Source organism: Callospermophilus lateralis, chromosome 2 (assembly GCF_048772815.1).
Source record: "Callospermophilus lateralis isolate mCalLat2 chromosome 2, mCalLat2.hap1, whole genome shotgun sequence".
Classification (NCBI taxonomy): Eukaryota; Metazoa; Chordata; class Mammalia; order Rodentia; family Sciuridae; genus Callospermophilus; species Callospermophilus lateralis.
The window spans coordinates 145,332,537-145,348,635 of NC_135306.1; the positions used below are offsets into that span (position 1 = coordinate 145,332,537).

At 45.6% G+C, this 16,099-nt stretch overlaps 1 protein-coding gene across 7 annotated transcripts in view; it reads left to right on the forward strand.

The window, feature by feature from the left end:
- Positions 1 to 16,099, forward strand: part of Tenm4 (teneurin transmembrane protein 4) — a 768,485-nt gene that overhangs the window by 336,873 nt on the left and 415,513 nt on the right. The gene's annotated exons all lie outside the window — the stretch shown is intronic.

Genomic DNA, 16,099 nt, shown 5'->3' on the forward strand with positions numbered 1-16,099 from the left:
CAGACAGTGTGGGTGTGGATCCCAGCTCTGTTATTTCCCAGCTGGTTTATCGGAAAAGTCGCCTTAACCTTTTAATACAGGGCACCCAGGATGGAATGTGTCCCTATGTCTGGGAAAGGACCTGGCTGAAGTGGGGCTCTGTGGAAGCATAGCCCATCTTATCTTGCCTCCCTCCAATGGCTGCCTCCAGGGCCTTTGTCTGGGTCCTGAGCATGGTAGTCTCCCCATTGGTTCCCCCTCAGCATGGGGAAGATCCCAGATGAAGCTTCTTCATTTTGGTAGCCAGGGCTGTGGGAGGAAGGCTCTGGTTTCATTCCTGGTTCTTTGTGCTCAACCACACAGGCTGGGTAAGCACCTCCAAGGGACTCCAGCACATCTATTATTAACTTACTGCAAGCAGATGCTGCACTTTCCAGAAACACTTCTGCCTACAGATGCTTTTGTAGGCTGTGTGGAGTTCTCCTGACCTTAATGTTGTCCCTGGCACATGGTGGGAATCAGTCCCTCCTGCCTTGGTCTCCCTAGGGGGATGATGGACAGTTGTGTAAGTAGGGACACAGGGCACAGGAGGGATCTTGTTAGAACTGATAATGGAGGTAGTGGAAGCTTGTTCTTTAAACCCCTACTTTCAGCCTGCCACCTGGTTTACAGGCAGAATCATCTTTGATAGCACCCTTCATTGTCATCACCCTATATCCTATCAGTCAGCAAGACCTAGTGATGCCTTCTCCAAAATGTCATGAGGCCAATCCCTTCTCAGTACTGCGTGACAATGCAAGCAGCTGTCTTCTTTCACTTTATCTTCTAAGCCCCAAACTCCTGACCACTAAGCTAAATCAGAACCCCTGCATTGTGTTCCCATGGGAGACAAAAAATGCCTTTAAAAATTACCTGTCAGTCTTCCAGTTAGCTGTTCAGACTCTGACTTCTCTACTGGACTATAAGCCCAAGCAACCGTGCTAACAAATGTCAGCCTCCTCCCCGAGACATGAACAAGAGCATGCTCTCTTCCTCCTTTCTTCCCTTCCTTCCTTCTTCCCTTTCTTCCTTTCTTCCTTTCTTATTTCTTTTCTTTCTTTTTCTTAATTACAGTGGAAAGGGGACTAGCAATTATTTGGTCAAATTGTGTTCCCTGGAGGAAACCCAAGGCTCACTGTGGGAAGAAAAGGGAAAGACAGGCAGACCCAACTCCCCTCCACCCCCGTCAACCCAGCAGCCACCTTTTCACTCTCTTAGACCTTGGAATTTAATGTTAGATTTTCTTTATGGAAAATAAAAAGTGGTTCTTCTATGATAAAGGGTTTGGATAACATTAATCTATTCTTATACCATCATTTTTTCAGAGCAAAAATGTGCCAAGTGCTCTACATATGTTCACTCATAAACACGGAAGGTGTTATCCTCAGTTTATAGATCCAGAAACTTATCCCAGAGTAGTTGGGAAATTTATCCATGGTCACACAGTCAGTGTCCAATAGATGCAGAATTCCTATCCAGGATTGTTAGACTCTAGACTCTTCCCATGGACACCTGCTGTCTCCCAAAGACCTGTCTTCCAACAAACGGTGATTCCTGAGCCAACCTCTCAGTCTGGCGTGGCTGTAGTGGCCAAAGACAGATCACTAGGGCTTAATTGGACACCACTTGCTCAGAGGAACAGGCCTTCATTCCTGGTGTTTCCTGGCACTGTGGCTGTGAGATGCTAATTAGAGAGAAATGAAGTCTGTGTCAGCCAGGAAGAACAGGGCTGCTGCAAGGAATGCTCTTTTGTACGTAAAATGAAGCTCAGTGAGCTGGGAGCGCTGAGCCCCGACCCCTTCAGTACAGCCTGAGTCTTCCTTCCATGTGTCAAAATTTTCTCCAAATGAAATCCTAGGCAAAGTAAGGGCAAGATAACTGGGCCCCAGTTATTTTGCGCATTTATCTTACCTTGAGCTCCAGCGTCCTCTTCCTTTCTTTTGTCCCTAAGCCCAGGTAATTTCACTTCCACTTAGGATGATGTCTGGCTTACTTAAACAAAAATGAAACTAGAACAGAAGACGGGAAAGCTAAGTTCCTACCCCAGCTCCCTCAAGAACTCCCTTTATGACACTGGGCATGTCATATGGCCTCTCTAAATCTAGTCTCCCCGTCTTTTAGATGAGGGTGTTTTGGACAATATGCTCATGCCTATGATGACATAGTTGAAAGCACTAACTCTGGAGCCATTGTTCCTGAGTTTATAGTTCAGCTCTTCCATTACTCATGTGTGACCTTGAGCAAGCTGCATAAGCTCTCCATGCCTCTGTTTTCTCATCTGCAAAATGGCATAATAACCATGGCTCTCTTCTAGATTTATTTGGAGATTAGCAAGCAGTGCACTTAGAGTAATTCCCAACATATAGAAGGTCATGTAGTCAGTAACTGTAGTAGTGATTGCAGTTATTATCTGCCACCTCCATTCATGAATCCATACATTGTGGGTCTGCACTACTGTTTGCCTAGAGCATGTCCCAAATCTCCTAGTGGTTAGCACTTATTCTTTTTACTTTCATTGTTGAGAAAATATACAATGACAGAAAGCTGTGATGAATTCAGTAATGTTTTACATCCATGTGTACTCATCATAATAGTCCCTATATTGTGCAAGATATTGATTCATATATAGTCAACACTTGATGAGACAACAGAGAGTTTCCCAAATCCTGCCAGCAATGATGTGTTCCCCAGTTAAAAATCTCTGAGCTACATTATTGTTTCTTCCAGCATAGTTCTTGCCTATGATAGGCATTAAATTAATGTTTGAATAAACAAACAAGCAATGGATGAATGGATGGATGGATGAGTGTGTTTAACATTTGTTTCTTGATCAAGTTTAAGCACAATAATAAGTGTGTGCACATGTCAATGTGTGAGAGAGCATTTGCAGAGAAGGTCCCAGCTATTTCTGTTGCAGGGAAGGAGATGGTCCTAGTTACATATTTTGCATATTCCCCCATCTGTTAGTTTAAAAGGTCATTTTTCACTGCAGTCCTTTCAGCTGTCCATCCTTGACAATAGATAAGCACTCCCTTGCCTCTCCCATGCCTTCCTCCTCCAACAATGAGGGCTTTGTGCTGGGAAGATTGCCTGTGATGCCTCCTTCCCAAGGCCCCAAAGCCTTGTCTGGCTTTTATCAAGGGTATTGATGGGGGAGGGGACCCAGACAGTTGGACTCGGGAGCTGGGCCTGTGGCCTGGTGCCAGCTGAGCATGTCAGGCCGAGGTAGATAATTCAAAGTCGGTTCTGGGATACAGGCAGCCTGTTTACTTGAGCTGGCTATCCAGCCATTTGGACTCACTGCCTTGGAAGTTCTGTGCCTTCATCCAGGCCCAGTAGGGGATGCAAATCTGGAGAGGATGGTTGGGAGAAGTCAGAAGGGTGTGCAGGCAGCATGGGGGTGTGAAGAAACTCACCTATAGGACAAGGGGCTGCTGTGGCTATTTCCTCTTAGGGCTTCAACTCACTAATGAGGTTGAAATACTAACAGCCTGCCTGCACACACACTTACTCAGGAACGCATTGACTTGGGCTGCTTAATGAGTGTTAGTCAGGAATCTAAGAAAGGTCTGGGCAGGCGCCTGGCTGATGCCTTGTTGATTAGAATACTGAATGTGTCGCCCTGTGAAAGCCAGCAGTTGTTGGAGAGCGTGTGCAGTGTGGAGGCTTCCTGAGTAACCCTTACGTTCCCACTGCTTCCAGATGTTTGCATGTCACAAGCTGATCTGGTATGGACTGGTAATGACAGCGATTTGGATAACAACTAGGAGGAAAATGAAAAATTATCACAATCATTAATAATGATTACCAAACCTAGACACCCACCAGAAAACCCACCAACCAGGATTCTATTGGTTCCTTTGCTTGTTGGTTCTAGTTGCTTTAAAAATACAGACTCCTGGGCCACTTTCCTAATGATTATATTTCTCTAGACCTGGAAGTCCAAAAATCTATATAGTTAAGAAGTGTGGTGTGTGATTCTGCTGCCTGACTGAACCCTGGCTTTGGGAATTGTAACTCAATTGGACACGTTGACCCAGAGTGTATCCAACTGCCACTTCCTTAACTGTGTGACCTCATGCACACCGCTTAGCCTCAGAACCTCCATTTTATCTTCTCTAAAAATGGATTAGGTAAAATGGTATAGGTGTATGGCAATTCTGCAAAAAAAAAAAAAAAAGAAAAAAGAAAGAAAGAAAAAGAAAAAACAGAATTACTATATGATCCAACAATTCTGCTTCTGAGTCTATACCCAAAAGAAGTAAAAGTGGGTTCTTAAAGAGATATCTGCATATTGATGTTCAGAGTAGCATAATTCCCAAGCCAAAGGTGGGAGTAACCCAAGTGTCCCTTGGCAGACAAATGGATAAGCAAAATATGGTATATCTATGCCACAGGATATTATTCAGCCTTAAAAACGTGAGTTCTGACATATGCTATAACCTTGAGGACATTATGTAAGTGAAATAAGCCAGTCACAAAAAGACAAATACTATGTGATTCTATTTGTGTGAGGCAGCAAAGTGTAGTCAAATCCATAGAGGCAGGAAGTGGAAAAGTGGTTGCCAGGGGCTGGAGGGAGAAGGAATGGGGCTTCTTGTCTAATGGGTCCAGTTTCTCTTCTATAAGCTGCAAGTGATCTATAGAGGGATGGCCATGATGGTGGCATGACAATGTGAATTTCTTTTTACCAGTTAACTGTCCCCTTGAAAATGTCCAAGAATGGTAAATATTTGGTTGTGTGTATTTTGTCTCAATTTTTTAAAAAGGGGATTTGGTGTATCTGCCCTCCAGAGTCATTCTGAGGATGGCATAAAACAGCACCTGTAAAGGGCTTAGCACAGCGTCTGACACACGGAACCTATACCAAAGTGTTCCGTTTTCTTCCCTTCATCATCTACCCATTTTCTTACCCAGCGTCCTCTTTTCCATGTTCTTACCTGCACAGATAAGTCTGAAGGGAAGGTGTTATGGTTTGGATGTGAAGTGTTCCCAAAAAGCTCAGGTATGAGACAATTCAAGAAGGTTCAGGGGAGAAATGATCAGGTTGCAAGAGTCTTAACCCAGTCAGTGATTTAATCCCCTGACAGAGATTGACTGAGTGGTAGCTGATGTGGTAGGGTGTGGCTGGAGGAGCTGGGAATTAGAGCATGGCTTTGGGTATATATTTGTATCTGGAGAGTTTCTGATAACCATGTGAGCTGCTTCCCTCTGCCACACTCTTCCACACTCTTCCACCATTTTTCTGCCTCCCTTTAAGCCCCAAGGAATGAAGCTGGTCTTCTATGGACTAAGACCTCTGAAACTGTGAGCCCTGAAATAAACTTTTCCTCCTCTGTAGTTGTGCTGGGATCCTTTAGTCATAGCAGACAAAAAAAAAAAAAAAAAAAATCTGACTAAAACAGAAGGGGAATGGGAAAAAAAGTTTGGTGATAGCAAATGATGATTTCTCCCATTTAACCTTCACTTACCCTTGGGAAGTTGGTAGTTCTTGTTTTATGAATGAAGAAACTGAGGTTTAGGAAGTTGTATGACTTGCCTAAGATCACAAAACTAAGACAAGGCAGAGCTGGGCTGGCCTTACTGACCCTTCCAAGTGGCTTTCAGCCCTGCAGATAGCAGGGAGAATGTGTAAAGAGCCACACTTGCCAGTTGTCTTGAACTTTGAGGCAGTGAGAAACTTGGTTGAGATTCTTCCCAAGAATCCTTAAGGGAAGTGGAACCTTGATTGAGCCAAAGCTTTGTCTGGTCACCATCACCTGTTAGTGCTCAGAGAACAGCCCCAGAAAGCCCCTCCAGTAGAGGCTGCTTAGCTGTGTGACAAGGCAAGGCCCAGTCACACTCATAACATCAAAACATTGGCCTCTCCTAGAGACTGCAATTGTCTGACACAAGACGGGGTCCAAATCAGCCTTGAAAATAGCCACCTGCCTCCTAGGCCAAGCAGGAAAGATGGATGCCCCTCGGGTACAAAGGAATGCAACTGCCTTCACAGCATGTCTAGTTTGTGCCTGGCTCCAAGACAAAGAGAGCTGAGGAAGGGGGAAACCACGAGAGTGCAGTATGGTCTGGACCCCAGGAGTGTGGTGACTGCCAAAGTCAACATTAGGGTTAGGGTTTTATTACAATGCAAGAATTAAATCAGACAGCAAATGAATATCTGTGTTATCAACATCATCATCATAGCAAATTGAATAGCTCACTCAGATAGCTGAATAAAAATGATAATGATGATGATGATGATGATGATGATAGTGGTGGTCATAATGAAATAGGCAGCTGCAATAGCTGAACTGCACAGCAAATTGGATTCTCCCCAAGAATAAAAAAATAAATAAAATTTGTGCTATCATATGCAGGGTTCATGCTAAGTACATTATACCCATTTCTTCCACTTTTCCTTAAAAAGTCCTTTGAGGTAGAGATGCCCATCTCTGCTTTGCAGATAAGAAAGACTGAGGCCAGGTGACTCCTGACTAAAGCAGCATGGCTGTGTTGATCACAAACGGAAACGGAGGTCTACTTGGCCCCAGATCTTATGTTTCTGACTTCAGGAGATTTACTATGTCGTAAGTAAATCAGGGTTGATTATGCATTTTCAAAAACAAAATCATTTACTTGCTTTACAGGAGGAGTTCTTTAAAAAGTAGCTCTCACCTAGTGCATTTAACATAAAACCCTGATTATAAAGATTCATTTGGGAGAGAGCATTTTCAAGAATAATCCTTCCCATCTGTATAGTTGCGATAGTATTTCACAGCACTGTCATGGGTATTATGTTAAACATCAACTTGACTCACACAAAAGCTCATCACTCTTTTTCTCTATGGCAACACCATCTATTCAGTATCTGTCAGTGGTTAAAAAAGCAGGTGGTGCTGCCAAAGTCCTGAATTTGATTCTCAGCTCTGCTACTTACCGGCTCTGTTAAGTGTGAGCAAGCTCACCTAGCATTTCAGAGTCTCAGTCTCTTCATCTGTAAAGTGGGCACAAAAGTTAATTGGGGGTATACATAACAAATGTTAAGCCCTTATCTTCCTGTGCCCCAGAATAAGTGTGGAATGCCACTTGTGATTTTCTATGCTCACCACAAGCTCCTAAGGACAATTTGACTTCCCATGTGGAAAGTTCTGGTAATACTGCTGTAACATACTGATGTTCTGTTCAATCTCAAGAGAACTTTCCAAGCATCCTCAGGTCCTGGTAGCACTGGGAGGCTGATGAATTGGACTTTCTTGAAAAGCCAAACTATCATGCTGAGTCCAGGGTGGAGGAAATTTCCCCAGTCTCTTCCTGTCCTGTCTGCCCCTCAAGGACCTCATCAGAGTAGAGGAACCCAGAGTCTTGTGGTCAGAGCAGGCACTAGAGATAGCACAGCAGGACATAGCAGGCAGGCAGCTTGGCCTCTGAGGTGTAGGTGAGATATCTGGCTGGTACCAGAGAGCAGAACCCTGCTTGCCACTGGAGGCCTTTGCAGCCCTCTTCTCCCATCTCTGCCTCGTTTTTCTTACCTTGCTCACAGGATTCTTGTATCCTGGACAGGCACCTTGGAAGGCCCAAATAAGAGAGGTACCTGAGTCCAGCATGGAGAAACACAAACCACACCTTCCCTCTTTCATATGCTCGGCATCCTTAGGAAGAAAGCCAGTTGAATATTCAGATCTAGAATTCAGGAAAGAGGTCAGGACTGGAGACCAAGACTTAGGGTGAAGTCTCAAGAGTACCCATGTGGTCACCCGGGGTGGGTGGGTGTATAGCATGAGAAGAAACAAACAGATGGAGTTTATTGCAATGATTAGGAGGAAATGAAGATGTGATCTGGCCCATGTTAGTGACAATGGAAGGAAAATTACTGAGGTATAGTCAATAGGATGTGGTTTCTGCTGATTGGAGAGTTAGGGAAACAATAAAGAGAGGTGATTCAAGGTTGACTAAATCCAGCCCCTTCCCAGCCCCTCCTCTGCCCAGGGGTAGCTGGGCAGGTAGCTTTACCTTTGTGCTACTACTGATTTCCACCATGGCAAACCTCGCAGCCTACTATGATTTTCTATGAATGTGTCAGCATCTGTGCTTCTGTCAACACAGCACTGATTGACCTGTTTGGGTTCAGTGAGTCACCCCCCCACACACACACACACACACTCCAGCCCTTACTCTCTCTCTTCCTGTTGTGTTTTTCTTCATAGCACTAACCTGCAAAGATAATTATTTATTTCTTTTCCATTTCCCTCAGCCAGCACTAAGCTAGGGATAGAGTTGGTCTGCTTTGTTCACAGTTATACTCTTAGAGCCTAGAAGAGGGGTCAAGATGCTCAGAACCCATTTGCTGAATATCTCCTGCCCTTTCACATCCCCAGGTTGAATGTCCCTCAACCCAATGCTGCACACGTGGCCTGGCTTGTAATTATCCTCCACACAGCAGTTCAAAGGGTATCTACATTGCTCTGCTCTGAATAATAGGACTGTTACTGGATAAAAACACTGATAAACAGGACCAGTTACATAAATTGTAGGATACCAGGCAAAATAAAAATGTCACACCCTGGTTCAAAAGTTATTAAGAATCTCAAAATGGCCACTGCAAAGCAGAAGCATGGTGGCTTCTGAGCACGGGCTTCATGGGTTGCCAGGCCCTGCAGCCAGCCCTGCTGATGAGGACCAGGCCTTAGAAGGCTGTCAATCCCAGGCACTGGATTTATATTTTGTCATGTAGAAAGTAAGCAACAGCAGAAAGATTTTGAACAGAGGTGACATTTAAAGTTTATTTTGTTGTTTCCCAACTATAGGTCATAATCACTGTGAAAAATATGCCCAAATACAGTAAAGTATAAAGCCCTCTTAATCTCTTCCTACTGCCTCTAGCCCTGCAGGCGACCGATCCCAAAGGAGCCAGTGAGCATTTGGTTAATTTCCTTCATCTTTCTGAGTTTGTTTTTTTTCTATGTCACGGAGTTAAGAGGGCACTTCAGCAACAACTTTGCATCCTGCTTTGTTCGTGTGAGGTTGAAAGGAGGAGGAAGGGGACTTTTTAAATACATGTCTAGGGAGATGGGCATGGATACGAGTTTATGGAGTACTTGGTGGGTGTATGGTTGGTGGCAAGGGACTGAGAGGGAGGTGGAGCTAGGACCCTGGCACTTTGGAAGCTGGAGCCACTGTGCCAGGAGACTGGCCACAACCCCACACCTTCTCCAATTCCCCTGGCTTATGGCAAAGAACTTCAGGCCATGTCTTCCAGGTGTTCTGCAAAGTGACAGTAAGCATTAGGAGGCATTTCTCACATACAGCTTTTTCTGTCCCCCACTCTAAGGCTGGGCAGCAAATGGGAACCCACCAGAGAGCTGGTGTGGCAGGGGGAGGGTGTCTGGTGTGGGAGGCAGATGCCTCAGGGTCTAGTTTTGCCGGTTTTGTTGGTAATCCCCAGTGCCTGGGCTGGCAAAGGAGAGAGTTAACATTGTCATTGGATCCTTAATTGTGCGTTTCATGAATTTTCATGTTTCCGCTTGCAAGCTTAATGTTGCTTTCTCGGTGAGTTTTTTTATACTTGAGCATAAGAGACTTGTAATTACAGAGTGTTGTGGATTGCAGAGAGTGATTAAAATGGATTTCATGAAATCTGAAGCGTCCCCTCCCCCTCCCCCCACATCCACACACACCAGTCCACTAGGCGGGGGAGGAAGTCAGACAGAATCCCATGAAGTTCAGAGAATCAGGATCTGAAGAGTATGAATTTTCTTTATGCTTTTCCTCCCTGGATCATGGATCTGCTCCAAGATATCTATGCCCCCTTCTGTCTTCCTCTCTTCCTTCTCTTCCTCCTCCCCCTCCTGAATGAAGTCCAGCTCTGTCCCTGACCTGCTGCCAACTCTGACCCCAGGGCCAGCTGCTTTCTCACTGAAGAGACCATGAGATGAAGGGAAGGTTTTCATCTTTGCTTTAGTTGGCTGCTAAGCTTTCATTACCTTCCCAGCCAGACTCTACCCATCCGAGAAGCCCTTCACTGTCAATCAAGGCTGAAGATCACTACAACCAGTGAAGGCCAAGATACCCATTTTGGCTTCTCTCCTCCTAAAACAAGGCAGTGCTGGATGGATGGCAGAGCTGACCTTCTCTACCTTAGTCTGAATTAGGAAGAAGCTGGTTGGTGTTCAGAGGACATTAAAAGAATAAGCAACTGGGCAGTGGGTGGAGGACTTCCTGGAGGTGGAGGTGCTCTGCCTTGAAGAAAGAGGGGGATCCTGGTGGGGTCCCTGGAGAAGGAAAGAAGGGCTGCAGGAATCCAGCCTGGCTAACCTAGAAGGTGACTCCCCAGGAATGATTCCCTTGACTGGTGGGAACCCCGTGCATGGACATGAAAATGTGTGCATACACATTAGTGCTGGAAGCCTTGGGAAGGCTACTCAGACAGGGCTTCCATGAAAAAGGAGAATGGCCACTGCACCCCAGCCTGAGCCAGGCTGTACCTTTGTGTGAATTAGAAAATAGTGCCCCCAAGGCCACCAGCTCCGAACCAGTGCTCTGGAGCTGTATGTCCTTGAGCAGTGAACAGCCTGCCCCACCCCATGTGGTAGTGAAAGCACCTCTTTTCCTCTCAGATCATACCTTCTCTTTGCCCCCTCCCATAATCATACACTGCACCCCCCTGGACTCTACCTGGGTTTCTAAGAATTACATACATCTCAGAACTCAACCCCCACATTCTAGAATTTAATCATTCATCTGATTGATATACAAGTATAAACAAATTAACAAGCACAGGTATACTAGGCGTGTGTGTATGTGTATGTGTGTGTCCTTTAAATATTTCATAATAGAACTGCCAATGGCAGAACATCACGGTTTGTGGTTGGGCAGGGAAGTCCACCTCCTCCACCCTGACCTGAGGCAGGGCCCGCTGGGTTCCGCAGCCTCCTCAGCCACCCCACCTCTCCCGGCTCATACCTTGCCCTCCTTCCATGAACCTGGAGTTCCCTCACAGATAATATTTCATAATTCCATACCTTGGTTGATCCCTCTGCCTGGAGTGTGTCTCTCCCACTATTTGCCATTTTAACAAGTTCCTTCCAGCCAGGATCCAGCCACCTCTGCCCCTGAGATCTCCTTGACCCAGCCTTCCATCCATCTTTTCCTGTTTGACCCTTGTTTCTGGTGAGGACAGCCTCGGTGCATGTGAGGTGCCATATCCTATTTGACTCCTAAGGGTGACCTGGGCCTCACTATCTCTGTGACCCCTGTGCCTAGCACAGGTTCTGGTCCATTTAAGGAGGCTCCAGCAGTGGTTGTTGTTGGGTGAGGCTGTATCCCTTTGGTAAATGAGTGAACTCTAAAAGAAGAAGGAGTTCTTTTACAGCACAAGACGCAGGAAAACGGCCACAGTTCCATAGCCAGAGAGAGCAAGATCAGGGGCTTCCCTGACAGAGCCTGTCTCTCAGACACCATGGCCCAGTTTCCACAACGTCCCTTCAAGAGCAAAGCCTCCATCCTTCCAGGTAGGGACCTGTGCAGACCTCACCTCTTTTTTGCCCTGAGCTTTGGAACTCACCAGAAATGTACATCCCTTTGCATCTGACTGGTCTGTGCTTCAACTGGTAGATCCTGAAGCCATAAAGGGACAGTACTTTCTGCTCCTAAACTTGCACTATCAATTGGCCCTAGTCAAAATGACTAATATCTCCACCGCCCCCACCGCCCCCCCCGCCAGCAGCACCTATTTCACTGGGCCTCCTGAGTGCCAGGTCCCAGACTCTAGGTGCCAGGCCACAGATGCCCATCCATGGTGCCTAGGATGCTGTGAATGAGTTAGATGGGATGCTGCTGCTCACCCCTTCCACTCCAGAATGGCTTAGAAAGGGCTTTGGGGTCAGACCAACTAACACTTCTTGCTGGTGAATTCCTCCTTATTCTTAGAGTCTAGTTTAAATGTCTTTCCTGACCCCATTAGTTGAAACAGTCCCCCATCCCTCCTTGGCTTAGCGCATAGCCATCGTCACCACTCACCAGCCCCATGCCCACTGGATTTTGAAAAGACCCCATCTTCAGCAGCACCCTCAGGGTGGGACCAGGTTTTGTCTCCTGTTGCCAACCTGCCATGCAGCTGCCCGACCCTTATCAACTCACTGCATACAGAAGGTGGTGACATTGATCTGGCACTGGAACCACCTGCACCTTGGAAGGGTGGCTGGCACCTCGCTTCCTTGAACCTTCCCACGTCCCTTCTCAGCACCATACATGTTAACATCCCTCTGTGTACAGATAAGCAGCTGCAGCGGGAATCCACAGATGTGGGCACAGTGATGCATGACGTATGCTGGCTTCACAAAATCAAGGAGGTGGAGTTGTCCTAGGCCAGCTGAGTGGCTGAAAGCACATTTTACAGGAGGGTCGTTGTGGGTCTGGGGAAGGGCAAGGGAGAGGCAGGAAGAGAAAGAGGAAGCAGGTGGAGAGGCCGGGCCAAGAACAGAGCCAGAGCCCAGGAGAGCTTCACATGAACCATTTCTGTGCCGGGTGCACCATGATTACCAGGCTGGGCAGCCAGCACCATTGCCGGCCTGTGAGAGCTGAGGAAGGAGGAGAGTTCTTTTCTAAGTTTTAATCAATATTTCTATCTTTTCCCAATTCCAAAAGTAATTCTTCATAAAGATGTTGTGTCCTTCTGAAGGTATAATTTGGAGGCACATAATGTCCTTTTTTGTCTTACTGGTGATGTTACTTTTGAACAGTTGGTTAAAGCGGATTGTCAGTCCATGCTCTCCAAGGGAACAGAGCCAAGAGAAGGCATGTGTGTGTTTACATACACACATACATGAAATCAATCTCTCTCTCTCTCTCTCTCTCTCTCTCTCTCTCTCTCTCATATATATATATATTCATGTTTGTAATCTCTTTACACATCTCAGGCAGGAGCTGATGCTGCAATCTTGAGGTAGCATTTCTTCTCTGAGAAAACTCAGTTTTTGCTCTTAGGGCCTTTCTACTGATTGGATGAGGCCCCCCCCACATTATGAAGGTTCATCTCCTTTGCTTAAAGTCAACTGACTATAGACAGCAACCACACTTACAGCCCACCTTCAAGCAGCATCTAATTAGCCTTGGATTAAACACCTGGGCACTAGATTCCGGCCACAGAGACACAGATGAGAAGCATAGATGGTGTCCAATTTCTCCCATTGCCATTTCTCCTTTGTAATATGGAAGAATTTTGTAGGGAGATCCTTTAAGATGATGCCAATACTCTGCTCCCCCTGGAGTTGAGTATCTACTGCTGATTCTCGCTTGAACGTGGCAGTATGTGCTGGGTTCAGTACATAAACAGCCCTCCTTGGAGAAGGGCTCTGGAAAGTGAGCCTCTGATCCCAGCTCTACCACTCAGCTGGCCGTGGCCTTGGTCAAGCTCCCCAACCTTCCTATCTAGGTCTACCTTGCTCACCTGGGGTGACAGTACTTTCCCAACAGCTTGTAATGTCCACTAAGTATAGCAACATGTGTGGAAATGCCGTGCACAAGGAAGGCACCCCACAAATGGGTGTGGCATCAAGGGCCTCAGACAGACACACTCATGCCTTGATGAGGTAGCAGCCAATAGACCCTGGGCCATTTCCGATGAGGAGGATGGTCTGAGACCATGGTAGATGTTCCTCAAGGAAAACCATTATGTTCATCATCCTTTTCACGGGGTGCAGTGTTGAACCCCACCAAGGGCTGTACATTTTGATAAATGAGAAAAAATAAGCTAGACATTTACTTTGGGATTAAACAGTTGTCATTTTTCTTCAAGTACCCAATAAAATAGAAGCTATGTTATCATTTCTTTCCAGTTGATGTCCATTTCAGCTTACTTGGCTGCTGCTTGGAAGAGGTAGATTCACTAATCTACTGGAGTAGGAAAAGAGAAGACAGGATCAGGGCTGTGAGTTCTTGTCCTGCCTCTGCCATTATTTGACACTGTGACCTTGGCAAGTTAGAATCCCTCTTTGAACCTCTGTTTTCCCATCTGTAAATCTAAGTATTCACCTGCAGGGCTGGTTCAACCAACCAAATCATTTGGTTGAACCAGTTGGTACCCGAAAGCATATGCAGCTCTAAAACCCCAAGACTTGGTGACATGCTCAGTGGCTTCCCTTAGGGGACATTCAGGTGGTGGAGTCACCTGCCAGACCCTCTCTTCACATACTGCTCCATGAAGTGCCCCCAGCAGCCACATCAAGGCAGGATTCCACCTGGGACTGCCCATCTTTAGTGCTCTCCTTCCTGCCTGTTAGGCTGGGCTTCCTTTTCAGTGGGTGTCAGCAAAAGTTTAGTGATGGAATGAAGGCATGAGCGAACAGCGGCGCCCCTGCTCAGTTACTTCCCCTTCCTGCCTCCAGGGCACTGCTTGGCCACTTACTAACTCTATCACTTGTGACTTCATTTAATTTTTCTGGGTCCCAGTTTCATCTGGAGGCTTAAAGAGCACATGTGAAATATCTGCATAGTTGTTGTAGAAATCAGTGCTTCTTAGATTTTGAGATTTCATGGTAACCCAAAATGTCAAAACAAAGTTGCCAATTTTGTATTTTGCTAATGTGCAATTAGGACAGGATTAGCATTTCCTAGTGCCATTAATTCAAAATAGTAAGTTGAGTCTGCCCAGCACCAAGGTGGTTCTCTCTGTATATCAACTTGATCTTGTGAACTGCCACTCAGAGTCACCTTTCCCTAGCTAGTTTAGAGCAATAGTTAACAAGACAAAGTCTAGTAATGCCTTGAGGTCAGCAACATAGGACTGAAACCAGCTAGGGGAAGAGGGACCTTTCTTCTTGACCTGCCTGGCACATTCAGTAGACCCCACTAGCTCTGCCCAGATACAATAGAAAAGGCTCAGAACTGAGAGCCAGAATTCATAGATTTGAATCCTAACTATCTCTTATATACATTGTGAATCTTGGACAAGTCTCTTCTCTACTCTGAGCCTCAGTTAGCTCATCTGTAAAATGAGCTCAATAATGCAATTGGGCCAGTCTCACAACTGCTTTTAGAATTAGAACAGCAAAGGATGGAACATGGGTCTAGCCTGTGATGCTGTTTACATGAGAAAGATCAGCATACTCTGATATCTGACCTCAGTGAAGGCAGTTGAGGGCACAGCTAGGAGGGGTGAGAGTCAATTTTGATGGTATGAACCCTAGAGGATGATGAAGTCAGTATTTCAGACATCCTTTGCTCCTGGGTTCCCAGATTAGAGGTTTTTACCCAATGTCAGAGTAGATTTGTTAGAGGATACAGGTAGCATGAAGTTGTAAATTTCAGCTTAACCAGACTTATAAGAAAGCAGTAGCAGAAATGGGAGTTCCAAATGAAGTCAAATTATATTTATTGGTTTTATAACAGCTGTTAAATAGGTTGAGAAAGAGAAAATAGTGATTTTACCCTTTTGAACTGAAATAGGGGTTAGTTGGTGGCTCACACCTGTGCTATATCAAATTGTGGGATCCGTCAAGTCTAATTATAGAACTTAATTATAAACTCCACTGTCATGTGCAGGAATTTATCTGTATATCACAAAACTTTTCAAGATACTTTGTTTTAAAAAAAAATAATGTTTACAACTAAATCCTCGAATGGTGAAGCCACTAGCTCTATGCAATTCTTGGGAAGTGGGCACTTAACATCTTTCCAGGGGTGCTTGGCCCATATGCTAGGACTGAATACATCTTTCCAACTTGACTGAAATTGGGCAAGTGGTAGAAATGGGCTTGTCTCCTATCCCTGTCTCAACTCCCTCTGAACTTGGCAAAGTGCTTTGTGTACATTAAGATCCCTCACCTAAGAAGTGACCCCATTTCACTCCTCATTCAAAGGCCAGTAACAAGTACATACCCTTTTGACCCAGTGATAACATTTTAATGGAAATAAGCAGAACATCACACCTAGGTATTTGCACAAAGATGCTCACTGGCAATGCACTTGTCTTCATGGGAGGACTAGAACGATCTAAGCCTCCACCTGCAGGGCTAGTTAAACCAACCAGGTCACTTAAACAGGGAAATATAGCAGTGGCCAAGGTGCATGTGCATATGAAAGATGGTCATCATATGGGGGTGTA